The following is a 13,395-nucleotide window of genomic DNA, read 5'->3' on the forward strand; positions in this document are numbered from 1 at the left end:
TCACACAAATAGCAATATGAGCAACCTCTAAAACGTGGCTAGTGTTTGCCTTATATACCTAGGGAAAAACATAAAACCCTAAACGTTTTAAATGAGCTAGGGCTGAGTTGGAAAAATCTGCAGAAAAAACATTCTGCCTGAGATTTGATCGATCGAGTCTAAGCTTGGATCGATCGAGCCAGGCTGAAAGTCACTAATACTTCTGCAGCCACTCGATTCCAACTTTACATACAACGCACATACTTTGAGCAAGTTTAAACAAGTCTAACAATTGTTTTGATCATGGTTTGCCAACATTACACATTAAAATTCTAAATACATTAGTTCCTAAGTCTTTAGAACCTACCATCTTACATAAATAAACAGTGTGATTCCTTGAATTTTCTCTAGAAATTAGCTATCAGGACACGGTTACAACATCTACTATTAGAAAACTGACAAATAGATCAACACAACTTAATTCCCCACCATTTTTTACACCACCAAACAACTTAGTAAAAAAAGAAAAGAAAAAACCCAAAATTATTGCTTCCAAACCCAGGAAAATGAACTAAATGCAGAAAGTCCCTCCTCCCTTTCTCTTAACCCCAATGAAATAAAAATAAAAACACAAAAACCCTATGATTCAAAATCAATTTTCCTAGATTTTCCCTCGTTTTCTCAAAAAATAATAGACATTGGGAAAAAAAAAAAAAAACCAAAAACAAAGAAGAGAAAGAAAACCCCATCTCTCTCTGTCATTAAACATAAACATAAAACGAACATAATCTAGAAATTCCCTCCCCTGTGAATAACCCCAATTTTATAATATAAAAAAGAAAGAGAAAAAAGAAACCCTATGATTCAATAATCCAATTTGACAGATTTTTTGCTTGTTTCCTCAGCAAACAACAGAGATTTAAATAAAAAGAGCAAAGAAGAAGAAGAAAAAAAGACCCACCTCTCTCTAGCTTCAAAGTCCAAAACATTTTCTTCGAAAGAAGCTTCTTGAACCCCAAAATCAGTTTTATTAATAAGGTTGTCTTCTTGTTGATTAGTGTCCTCCTCACCCACACCCACAATCTCATCGTGATTCTGGATATGAGGCTCTTTACTGTTGTTGTTGTTAGCGGTGGTAGTGGAGGTGGCGGCGGTGGTGGCGTTAGATTTCTTGTGGCACTTATAGTCATGGTGGTAGTGGGTACCATTCGCAACAACGTTTGTTTGCAGCTTTTGGAGGCGATGGCTACAAAGCTGTAAATAAGAGTTAGAGTTAGAATTTTGAAGGGCTAGGGTTTGGCGTGTGTACAGACCCCGACAGAGGACTGTGATACTTCCATCACTGCTAACTTTCATTAAAAACTCTAAAACCCCATTCCCTTCTCTTTTCCCACACTTTCTCGTTAACCAAACAAAGCATTTCACACACCAAAAGAAAGCTAATAATAATAATAATAATAATAATAATAATAACAATAATAACAAAAAACAAAAAAAAAAAGTAACTAGAACCTTAAAATTAACACACAAATAATAAAATAATGCTTTCCTTCCTTTCGCTTCTCTATTCTGACTCTTTTTCACATCAACCAACTGGGAGTCAAAGGGAGAGAGTGAGAGAGAAGGTGAACAAAGACGAAGAAGAGTGCTCGTGTGCCGGTGAGGAGGATTGGTGGTAGAGAGGGGTGGGTTGAAGGTGAGGGTTTAGGAGTCAAAGGGAGACAGGGAGAGAGAAGGTGAGAGATCGTGTTAGAGATCAAAGAGTAGTTTAGGGGTTTTTTTTTTTTTGGTTTAATTTATACCAAACCTGTAGCCGCGTTTAAACAAACATAGCTATAGACATGCTTTAAGCCGCGTTTATATAAAGCGCCGCTTAGGTATACAGTTGTAGCCACATTTATTGAAAACACAGCTCAAGGTATGTCTATGGCCGTGTTTTTTAAATGCAGCTTTAGGAAATATTTAAAAAAAAAAAAAAAAAATCAAATGGTTTATAGCCGCGTTTTTTAAAACGCAGCCTAAGCCCAACCCACAAAAACGCAACTCAAACATTAAAAAATGCAGCTATAGAGCTGATCTTTGGGCTGCGTTTGGTAAACACGGCTGGTGTAGCCGTGTTTTTGTAAACGTCGCTTAAAAAAATGCAGCTAAAGCTCGCGTTATTTGTAGTGCTAGGTGAAGGAATCCCACTTCCCCCAAATACTCTAAAAAGTGATGACAACAAAACTCTTTCATAAAGCGGTGTTTGTTTTGCAGAGGAGTAGTAGGGATATAGCAATATAGCCATGTTAAGGTCTTTTTAGTCAAAAGAGAGGATGCTGAGGTTTCTACGCTTGGAAGTTTGGAATATTTCTTGTCTTCATTTTTTTTTTAAAGGAAAATTTAAAAAGTTCAATTTTGAAATTAAAACACACACTCTTGGTCTCCCTCTCTTAATGGTTTTCGATTTTTTTTTTTTTTTCTTTTATGGAAAAAGTTTTGCCACAATTTTTTTTTTTTTTTTTTTTTGAAGAAAGTGTTTTGCTAGAAACTTAGTTGTAGTCTAAGGTCAAAACTCTTACAAAAAGATTAACATTACTATATATTTTGAAAATCTAACTACTAAATTTTATATTCTCTATATTCTTAACACACATGTCAAATTTCATACCAATCAGATGTTATTTACTACTAATGTAACTCGTGCTTACACACAGAAATGATGAATTGTAATGATGCTATTGATGTTAGTTTGGATTGTTAAATATATAGGACATTAGTTCGAACAAGACATTTGGGGGTACTAAAATGATTTTTCCTTACAATTTTAATGATATTTGTTATGCCAAGTTTTTTATTACACTGTTGTTATGTATATAATTTTGAAAATCACTATCGAACACTACATATACAATATCATTCACTATCACTGTTTATAAAATTCTACTAAATATAACACAAATTTTTTTTTTTTTTTTTAAATTTGGTTCAATAGTATCATCTAAATTGAATGAGGATAGGTGCATGGAATCATTTAGCTCAATATAGTTTGGTACGTTCAAGATCTTCACATACAAAATATCTAAATAGAAACAGTGTGAAAAATACACTCATTAGTTCAAAACAAAAAAACAAAAAAAAACAAAAAAACAGAAATCTAAACAATTTAATTTGTATGAAAAGTTAACAAAGGCAAAATCTAATTTTGATTCTAATCAAATTTTCTCTAAGCTAGGGTTTACACACACAAACATATATTACCGAGGTTTATTTATATTGGACTCCTCCTTTTCTATACTAAATTAACTCACTTGGCACAGAAACTAGAGAAGCTGGATCTTCAGTGTTTCCCCAAGTCTACAGCGACGGGGCTGACACCTGAATCTTTGCCACACCTAGAGAAACTCTATATAAGAGGAGGAAACCTCACAACTCTGAGCAAAAGCAAATAGTCCGAGGTCAAGACTTTACGTTTGAAGTACTTGAATGAATTGAAGACGACTTGGATAAAACTGCAGGAGTCTTTTCCAAAATTGGAATACTTGGAGAAAGTCAAATGCCCTGGGATCACACTCTGCCCTTGCGACGAGCATGAAGTGTGGATGAAGACTATTTGATCAAATCGAACAAAAGTAGTTTTGAGAGGGATTGGTTGTTCTCTACTGGTAGTTAATTTGAATTTCAATTCTATATTTCTATATCTTTTTTAAATTCTGTACTTAACTAATGGATGTTACTAAATGAGAATAAATTTCTTCTTATATTATAGTACTTCTTGGTTGTTTGTTCAATGCGTGCCATTTAAGAAGATCTTTCATGTTAATTTCTTCATAGTCGAATTTATTTGTCTTTGGAGAAAAACACATTTTGTTTTACATTGGCCAAAGAAGTCGCATGATTAAATTAAACTAAAAAACCTAATTAGGTAGAGCAGTGGCGGAGCTAGAATCTAACTTGAGAGGGGGCAAAAATTACATTTGACAAGGACATTTATACACATGCAAGCGAACATATACATACAATATTTGAGATCAATATTTTTGTACAGCTATATGTTATAGGTCTATTTATTTTAGCTTAACATGCAAACTTATTTTTGAAAAGCCATCCTATTTATTAACCATTTATTTATACTACAATACAAGAAATGTACTTAAAAAGTTACCAAAGAAAGAGAGTAGAAAAATCAAACAATATGGGGTTATAAGTTAGACACGCATCAAGGTATCTGTTTGTTTGTTTGGTTATTTTTTTTTTAATTTTTTTATTTAATAATAGAATTGGATTATGTTAATATAGGATGGGCTTATATTTTAAGAGGGCAAAAGTGGGCTATGCTCCCAATTATCTCATACAAGCAGCTGATTGTTTGTTTACCATTTTATAACTTTTCATTAGTAATAGTTCTATTTTTTTTACCTCAAATGCATCAAGGTAAGTTAAGTAAATATTAACAGTTTTTTTGGGTGGGGCCAGGGGGGGCAAGTGCCCCCTCTCGACCCCCCCTGGCTCCGCCCCTGGCAGAGTCAGTACTTGAGAAAATTGTACTTCAGTATTATTTTCTTTTTCTTTCTCTTTTTTCATTAAGGTTATTAATGTATGATGCAAGTTGAATCCCTATAAATAAATAAAATACAAAACATTAAAGATCAAACTTCTGCTAGTGACTCACGCATAGGCAAAGTGTGGGAGAGGATAATCTAACAGTTGCCTTTGCAGCTTCATTGGAAGGGTCGACATATGTAACGGACTAGTTCAATTTCATGGAATTTTAATGGAAAAGACACCCAGAAAGCTGCTATTATCAGCTAATTGGCATACTACCAAGTATCAATACAGAGCAATGTCTAGTATCTTGTTTTCATGTAGCATCAATGATCAATGTGTCTGACCCTAAACACATATGAAGTGTCAGGACATCTTTCATTTCCATGATAAATTGATTGAATTTTGATTATTTAGTTCGGACATTGTACTTGTAAAATGTTGTGGGAGTTAGTCTTGTGTTGGGTAGAAGATGTATGAAGCTGGAATTCAAAATTGCAAGTTGAAGGTCTTCACTTAAGAAAAATTGAAGTTTCAACTGAATCTGTAAGGCGAATTGAGATTATGAAATAGACTCTAAGAAGTATTGAGCTACAGTCTTGACTTTGAAATAGACTCTAATCACACTAACAAGACTTACATTTGTTCACGGTTTATCAAGCTATAACTATAATTTCAAGTTTCAACATTCCTTCATTTTGATGAATGAGAATTTTATTCATACGAATAAAAAGGACCACATCATATTGGAGGCAGCTTTGGGTGCATAATATATATCGAACCAAGAGTATAATTTCTTCTTTCTTTCTTTATTTCTCTCTCTCTCTCTCTCTCTCTCTCTCTCTCTCTCTCTCTCTTTTAATAATTATTATTGTGTAAAATTGGTTTCTTCAAAAATTGATATATTAATGTATGTCTGTTTGAACAACTCTATTTGAACAACTTATTTAGCTGAAACTTAAAATGTTTTACTGAAAGTACTGTAAATAAATTCAAAAGGTAGCTGAAATAGTACAATAGAACCCATTAAAAGTACTAACAAGTGCAATAGGAACCATAAATAGTAAGAAAAATAAGGTGAATGGTAGCAAAAATAAGATAAATTGTAAATAAAATGGCTTTCTAAGCCAATGCCAAAAACAACTGTAATATCTCAAGTTTATTTGGAATGGAATAAAATCCTTTGCATTTCACTTGAAACAGAGAGAGTGCATTTTTATTTCATGAATTCAAAAGTGCATAAATTGTTATGTTTTTTTTTTTTTAATTAATTTTGTTTTATGACTCTAAATATATCGATTTTGACTGATTTTTTCCCTTTTTCTCGGGGCTAAAGGTCACCTGCATAGGAAAATTATTAGTTGATCCTTTTTCTAAGCAAATTATATTATACATTTTTACAAAGCAACTTACTCTGCAAATTGGAGAAAGTAAGTTCTAGACAACAAATAAAGTAGGAAAATGTTTCAAATGCCAAGGAAAGGATACTTTGCTAGCGTATTCCTCACTTTTGTACCGAGAAATTTCAGATTTGCCTCACCAAAGCACTAGCAATGGGGTTGTAAACACCTCTTAGTTGCTATTTTATAATCCAAGCCACCAAAAACTCACTCTATCTGAGTTTGTAAACTTAAAAAAAATTTGCTACTTGTGAATAGTAAGTTTGCATATATGCAACCTTACTATTCATAAGTTGTAAAAAAAAAAAAAAATTATTATTTTAATCTTGTGGTTGTGTGTGAAGAGAAAAAGTGAGTGGGAGGAAAAAGAGAGAGAATAGTACTTTATATTATTTTATTAGGTAGTTTATATTATTTTATTGGGTTGTATGTAAAAATAAAAACTGGAATGTAGGGTGAGTTGTAAAATAGGTTGATAAAATAGATAAAATAATGTTTAAGGATGCAAATTAGGTTTTTTTGGCATCCCCAGATGTTAATGCTCTTATGAGGCTAAAGGGTTTTTTTTTGGTTTTGTTTTGTGAGAGAACTTTGTGAGGTTAAAGTAAATTAATAAAAGATAGCTAGGGAACTCCAAATGTCAAGTAAAGAATAAACAGTAATTCATTTGGGTATCGCAACAAATAATATGGCTGAATTGGCTGCTGTCCGACAGGGCTTAGCAATGGCATGGCAACTGGGCTTTAAGTTTATCTGGCTTGAACTTGACTCTAACGTGGTCCTAACGTGGCTGACAAATACAACTGTGAGCTACCCTACTAATATGATGCCATTAATTTGTGATTGCAGGAATCTTATGGAATGGGACTGGGTGGTGCAGGTGTAGCACATTGATAATAATTTCACACTCTTTACTAATGGATGTTAATTACTAAATGAGACTATCTTATTATATTATAGTACTCCTTGCTTGTTTGTTCCATGCAATAAGCCATTTGAGAAGACCTTTCATATTTCTTCACAGTTGAATTTCATTTTTATTTTTATTTTTTTGTGTTTGCAGAAAAATAATACATTTTGTGTTACATTAGTCAAAGAAGTGACATGATTAAATTTTACATAAAAACCTAATTAGGTACAATATTTAAGATTTTATTATTTTTTTCATAAAGGTTTTTGAAGGTTATTGATGTATGATTCAAGTTGAATATCAATAAATAAATAAAATTCAAAACATTAAAGATCAAACTTCTTCATGGGCAGAGTGTGGGAGAGAGTTATCTACCAGTTGCCTTTGCAGCTTGATTGGAAGGGTCGTATGTAATGTAACAGAGACTTGTTCAATTTCATGGGATTTTAATGGAAAATACACCCAGAAAAGTTGTGGGTATCATCTAATTGGTATACTACCAATACAGAGCAATGCCTAGCTAGTATCATGTTTTCATGTAGGATCCATGTGTCTGATCACCTTACATACGTGAGAGAAGTAGTGTATACATGCGCATATTGCATGACACTTTTTGACTTATAGATAGCAGTTTACACTTCTTTATTTTCTGCTTCTTCTTTTTTTTAATGGATATATAGATAAGATTTTACAATTCAATCTATTCACAATATGTAGGATGAACGGAACCACATCAATCATCTCAGATGACTCAGATTCACCCAAACCATATGCTATCAAAAAAAATTTTTGTTCGCCTTGTTAGGCAGTTTAGATCCCAGTTTTACCAATTAACGAATCATTAAGCTAAGTTTATTTATTAGTGCAATTATCACTTTAATTAATTATATAAACACTAATGTTGTGTAAAACAAATAACAGCCGAAACAACATAATACACAATATGGTGAGGCGATGATAACCGATAGAAAACTATTCCAAAAGGAAAAACCACTGCGGTGGGCATCTCCACCAACCCAAAGGAAAACATATCACTATATAGAATTGAAGTTTTACCAACGCGGAATAATCATATTTTAAATTGCTACTAAATGTAGAATTTACTATCTTTACTCAACACAGCTCCAAAACTATGGAATCTTAAATATATGTCATATATATCTTTTACACATAAACTTCTTGATCACGACTTCAAGTAACTACTTGAAGCTCTTGTTCCAACAACTTCTTGATCACTAATCTTCAATTTCTTCAATCTTGATTTCCGGTTGATGCTTTGAGAGGGCTTGGAATACCTTAACCCTAGATGCACAATGTATGGCTTTCAAAAAGTATTTAACACGACCTCTAGGTTTTCTTTTATAGTTTAGTAATAATAGATTAATTTTGCATATTTATATCATTATTAGAAGGCATTATCATACTTATTTTGAGTTAATTCATGCATTTTATAGTTGGTTTGGAATAATGTTGAATAATAAATTTTGTGCTTAATTGAATTTTAACACGTGAATTTGTTTTTTGTAGGATGATGAAATTAAATAAGTGGATTTGTGCAAAGAAGAAATCTAATGGACTTTAATTTTACAAAGGCCATGATGAAGTCAAAGAAGGCCAAACCAATTAAATTCAAGTCCAATTGGAGTAAGGAATCAAAGGAAATTTGCAACAAATCCAAGTCCAATTCGGATTAGAATTCCAACTTGCACACCAATTAGTATTTGACTATTTGGAGCATAACATTCGGCTCAGATATTCAATTGAGATGATTCAAGTTTCGCTAGAAAGCTAACTTAAAGGGCTACAACTTTGTGGTTTACCAAAAGTCCGAATTCCAAAGATAATGGGCCAAAAAAATTGGTTAATTGAAGCCTAAAAACCTGGAAATCTCCAAACGGGAATTCAACTTGTAATAGGATTCCTTGACCAATTTAAAGGCTCTTTAGGGCAAAATTCAGAGGAGAGCTGTTGTAGAACATAATTTAGGTTTTCTTAGAGTTTCTTTACAATTTTTAGAGTTTTTTTTTTGTGTTATAGCTTGTTAGAAGACTTGCTAAGGTAAAGGGTGAAACCCAACAGTTTATTAGTATGTTCTTAACAATTATTTTATGGTTCTAATGCTTAAGTTATTATGTTTTTGATCGATTTAATCATCTAGGAAAGTGTTTAGTTCTGTATAATTCTTTGATTTGTCGTAGACTCTGGGCATGTTAAATGCTTAGTATTCCCTACGAACTAATTCACTTGTTTTGTTTTGCCTAAAATCAATTAGTTTCATGAAACTACCTTAGACAATTAATTCTTGAGTTTTTATTGTTAAATCATCTAACTAAGATCATCCTTCATATAAATTTTAGTTGAGTTATAAAATAAATGTTGTTAAGACTAACAATAGATGTGTTGTGTGTGAATCCCTAAATCTTAGCGCCTTAATATATTGTTATTTTCTCTCAATTTAAATTACCTTTACTAAACCATCAAAAATCTCTTCAATTAAACTTTATTATTTTAGTTTTATTCTCTTGTGGTTTGCTAATCAATTCCCTTTTTCCTGTGGATTTGACCTCGGACTTACCGAGTTATTACTTGGCGACAATCCTGAACTTAGGAGCATTATTTAAGTCGCAGCAAGTTTTTGGCACTGTTGTTGGGGATTAGGCAATTAGAGAAGCGTTCCACTTCATTTGGAGAGGATTTCGGCGTCAAATTTCTTCACATATTTGGTAATATCTCTCCAACTTTTTTCTTTTTAAGTAGTTTAGTTTTCTTTTAGAGTTTTTCTTTTATTTTTACTTCTTTTTATTGTTAAAGGTCTTTGTTTTGTTTTCTTTTTCTTTTTCTTTCTTGCTTTACTATTGCATGCATGTTTGGTGTAGTGATAGTGATAATCACTTGGTTAGAATTGAGTCTAATAATTTGTTTGGAAATTTATCTGATTCTTTCACACATTCTCACACACTTGATATCATGGCGGACTTAGAGAGTAATCATGGTGATGAGAATAATTTAAATAATGAAAGCTTTCATGCCCACCGACCCATTAGAACTCTCAGGGATTATTTGCAACCTACTAGGAGTAGTGCACCATCATGCATCATTTTTCCAACTAATGCAAATAATTTTAATTTTAAGCCTAGCATGATTTCATTACTTCCTAAATTTCATGGCTTAGTGAGGGTTTGGATATAGCTCAATGTTGCGTTGCATTTTGTTCCCTGAGGATTTTTTTTTTTTTTTTTTTTTTTTTACGCCAGAGTTATTGACTTTTGAGGGACAAAAAGTACTGTGCATGAACAACGCATGCATTGTTCATGATTTTTTTTTTTTTTTTTTTTTTTTTACGCCGGAGTTATTGACTTTTGAGGGACAAAAAGTACTGTGCATGAACAACGCGTGCATTGTTCATGCACTGTTCACGTATTAAAAAATATTTAAAATGGGCACTATTCATACATTTAAAAATCATTTTGCTATAGTGTTTTCAGCAACAATCAGTTGTATCCAAACGGACCCTTAGATTCTAAAAATCCTTACCTACACTTTAAGGAATTTGAGTATGTTCTACCTTCTATGACCAATCACCTAATGAAGAGACCATTAGGTTGAAGTTGTTTCCTTTTTCTCTTAAAGATAGGGCAAAAACTTGGCTTAATTCTTTGAGACCTAGGTCAATTGATACTTGGCAAGAGATGCAAACTGAGTTTTTAAAGAAATTTTTTCCAATTCATAGGACTAATGCCCTTAAAAGACAAATAATGAATTTTTCACAAAAAGATAATGAGACATTTTATCAATGTTAGGAAAGATTTAAAGATTTGCTTAGTATTTGTCCACATCATGGCTATGAAACTTGGCGTATAATTAGTTTTTTCTATGAAAGTTTAACTCCAAAGATGCGCCAATTTGTAGAGATGATGTGCAATGGAGAGTTTTTGAATAAAGATCCTAATGAGGCTTTTGATTATTTTGATCTCTTAGCTGAGAATGCCCAATCTTGGGATACCATTGATACCTCAGATAGGTCTAGGGCATTCACCAACCCCTCTAGGGGTGATAAGTACCAACTTAGGGAAGATGATGACCTTAGTGCTAGGGTGTCTAGTCTAACTAGGAAGCTTGAAGCCATGGAATTAAGGAAGGTCAATGGAATCAATACTGTGCCTAAAATTTATGAGGTTTGTAGAATTTGTGAAACCATGGAACACCTTACCAATGAATGCTCTACAATTACAACTTTTAAAGAGGTGTTGCATGATCAAGCAAATGCTATGAACATGGTGAAAAAATCATACTCGTCCCCCTATTCAGGGTGGAGGAATCACCTGAATTTTAGTTGGAGGGACGATAATGTGGTTGCACCTCCTACACATGGTTCTTCAAATTTTGTTCCCTATAATCCCCCTCCAAAGAAGAGTCTTGAGGACACTTTGCAACAATTCATGTAGACTTAATCCACCATTAAAAATCAGAACTCACAAACCACAAATGACATTACGAGCACTCTCACTAAATTGACCACATCCATGAACACAATAGAAATGGGTAAGTTTCTATCTCAACCACAACCAAACCCCCAAGGTCAATTTTGTGTTAATGATTGTAGTTCCTCTGAAAATAAAGTGAGTCAAGTTAAATCTGTAACTACTCTTCGTAGTGGAACAATCATTGAGAAAGATATTTTTTAAATGCAATACACATGATGAATCTTCCAAAATAAAGAGTAGTGATGACGTTCTTGAGCCCAAATCTAATGGAATTGAAAGGTGTCCTATCCTTGCTCCCTTTCCCCAAAGGTTGATTCCACCTCAAAAAATGTATCAAAATTTTGAAATATTTGAAGTACTTAAGCAAGTTAAAGTGAACATTCCTCTTTTGGATGCCATAAATCAAATTCCATCATATGCTAAAATTTTGAAAGATTTGTGTACATAAGAAGGAATTTTTGACTGAACAAGTTAGTGCAATCATTCAAAACAATAGACCTCCTAAGTTCAAACATCTAGGTGCCCCAATGTTTCACGTGTGATTGGTAATTCAAAAATTGAGAAAGCTTTGCTTGATCTTGGGGCAAGTGTGAATCTTTTGCCGTATTCAGTGTATGAGCAATTAGGTCTAGGCAAGTTAAAACCTACTTCCAATAATTTTACAACTTGCCGATCGATTTGTGATTGTTCCAAAGGGTGTTGTTGAGGATGTTTTGGTTCAAGTGGACAAACTTTTTTTTCTTGTTGACTTTATTATTTTGGACATGCATCCTGTTTCTAACGCTAATTCTAAAATATTTGTGATTTTAGGATGCCAATTTCTTGCAACTTCTAATACATTGATAAATTGTAGAAGTGGAGTCTTAAAATTATCTTTTGGGCATATGACCTTTGAGCTTAATATTTTTAATACTTGTAAGCAACCTGGGGATGAAGAGGATGTGCATGAAGTTAACTTAATTGAAACACTTGTTCAAGAACAATTCAACAAAACATGTTTTTCAGATTCATTAGAAACTTGTTTAGTCAATTCATGTGATTTTAACTTTGATGAGAATTCCAAAATTGCAAACATTCATTGTTTCTTGGAATCTACATAAGAATTGGAAGGGAGCAATCAAAAATTGAAATATGAGGAGTTGCCACCTTGTGAGATAAATTTGTTGCCATCTAGTGAGCAAGTACCTAAATGGAAGTTGAAGCCCTGGCCAAATGATCTTAAGTATGCTTTTCTAGGAACTGATGAGACTTTTCCTATGGTAATATCTTTTGAACTTGACTCCTTGCAAGAATGTAAGTTATTAAATGTTTTGAGTAAACATAAGGGTGTCATAGGAAGGAATATGGCTAACATAAAAGGACTTAGTCCATTGGTATGTACTCATAGGATTTATTTGAAGGACAATGACAAACCATCTAGGGAGACTAAACAAATTTTGGAAAAGATAGTCCAAACCCACCAGAAAACCCATCACAACCCATGATATTCCAATCACAAAATCAAGCAAAAACAAAGAAAAATCAAACCAAAAATCAATCCAAACCCAAAATCAAACCTTCAATGGAAAACTCAACAACTTAGAACCCAAAATCAAACTTTCAACAAAAAACCCATCAACCCAAACCCAAACTCAAATTGAAGCCGTCGTCACCACTGCCATGGAGAGCTTGCTACTTTCTTTGCTTGTGGAGAGCTTGCTGCTACCATTAGAGAAGAGAGAAACAAGTGCAAGATAGCTATGACAAAGGAAAAGATCAAAAAACAAAAAATGAAGGGAAAGGAACGTGGGAGAGGAAGTAGAGAAAAGATAGGATTTTGTGAGATAAAAAAGGAAAAAAAAAAAGAAAAAAAAGAAAAAAAAAAAAGAGGGTCAGCTTAGTGGTGGGGGTTAAAAGAGAGGGGAAAGGAAGCTTCAAGGAAGCTTCCTTACTTGTAAATATCTTTACAATATAATTTAATTATAAAAGAATTATAATTGAGTTTTTTTTTTTTTTTCCAAAAAAAGCATGATTTTATTTGAAATTTTATTAAAGTCTACATTACAATTTTTAATTCAAATCAGTGCCTTTTTTTTAAACAAAAATCATACTAATTGTA

General features: G+C 32.8%; 1 non-coding gene across 1 annotated transcript; it reads right to left on the reverse strand.

Annotated features, from left to right (window-relative positions):
• Positions 1-10,550: 10,550 nt before the first annotated feature.
• Positions 10,551-10,657, reverse strand: LOC112024891 (small nucleolar RNA R71). Its single transcript, XR_002884189.1, has one exon. It is a non-coding gene; the product is annotated as a small nucleolar RNA R71 (small nucleolar RNA).
• Positions 10,658-13,395: the final 2,738 nt, after the last annotated feature.

The sequence above is a fragment of the Quercus suber genome, unplaced genomic scaffold (assembly GCF_002906115.3).
Source record: "Quercus suber isolate HL8 unplaced genomic scaffold, Cork oak 2.0 scaffold_464, whole genome shotgun sequence".
Classification (NCBI taxonomy): domain Eukaryota; kingdom Viridiplantae; phylum Streptophyta; class Magnoliopsida; order Fagales; family Fagaceae; genus Quercus; species Quercus suber.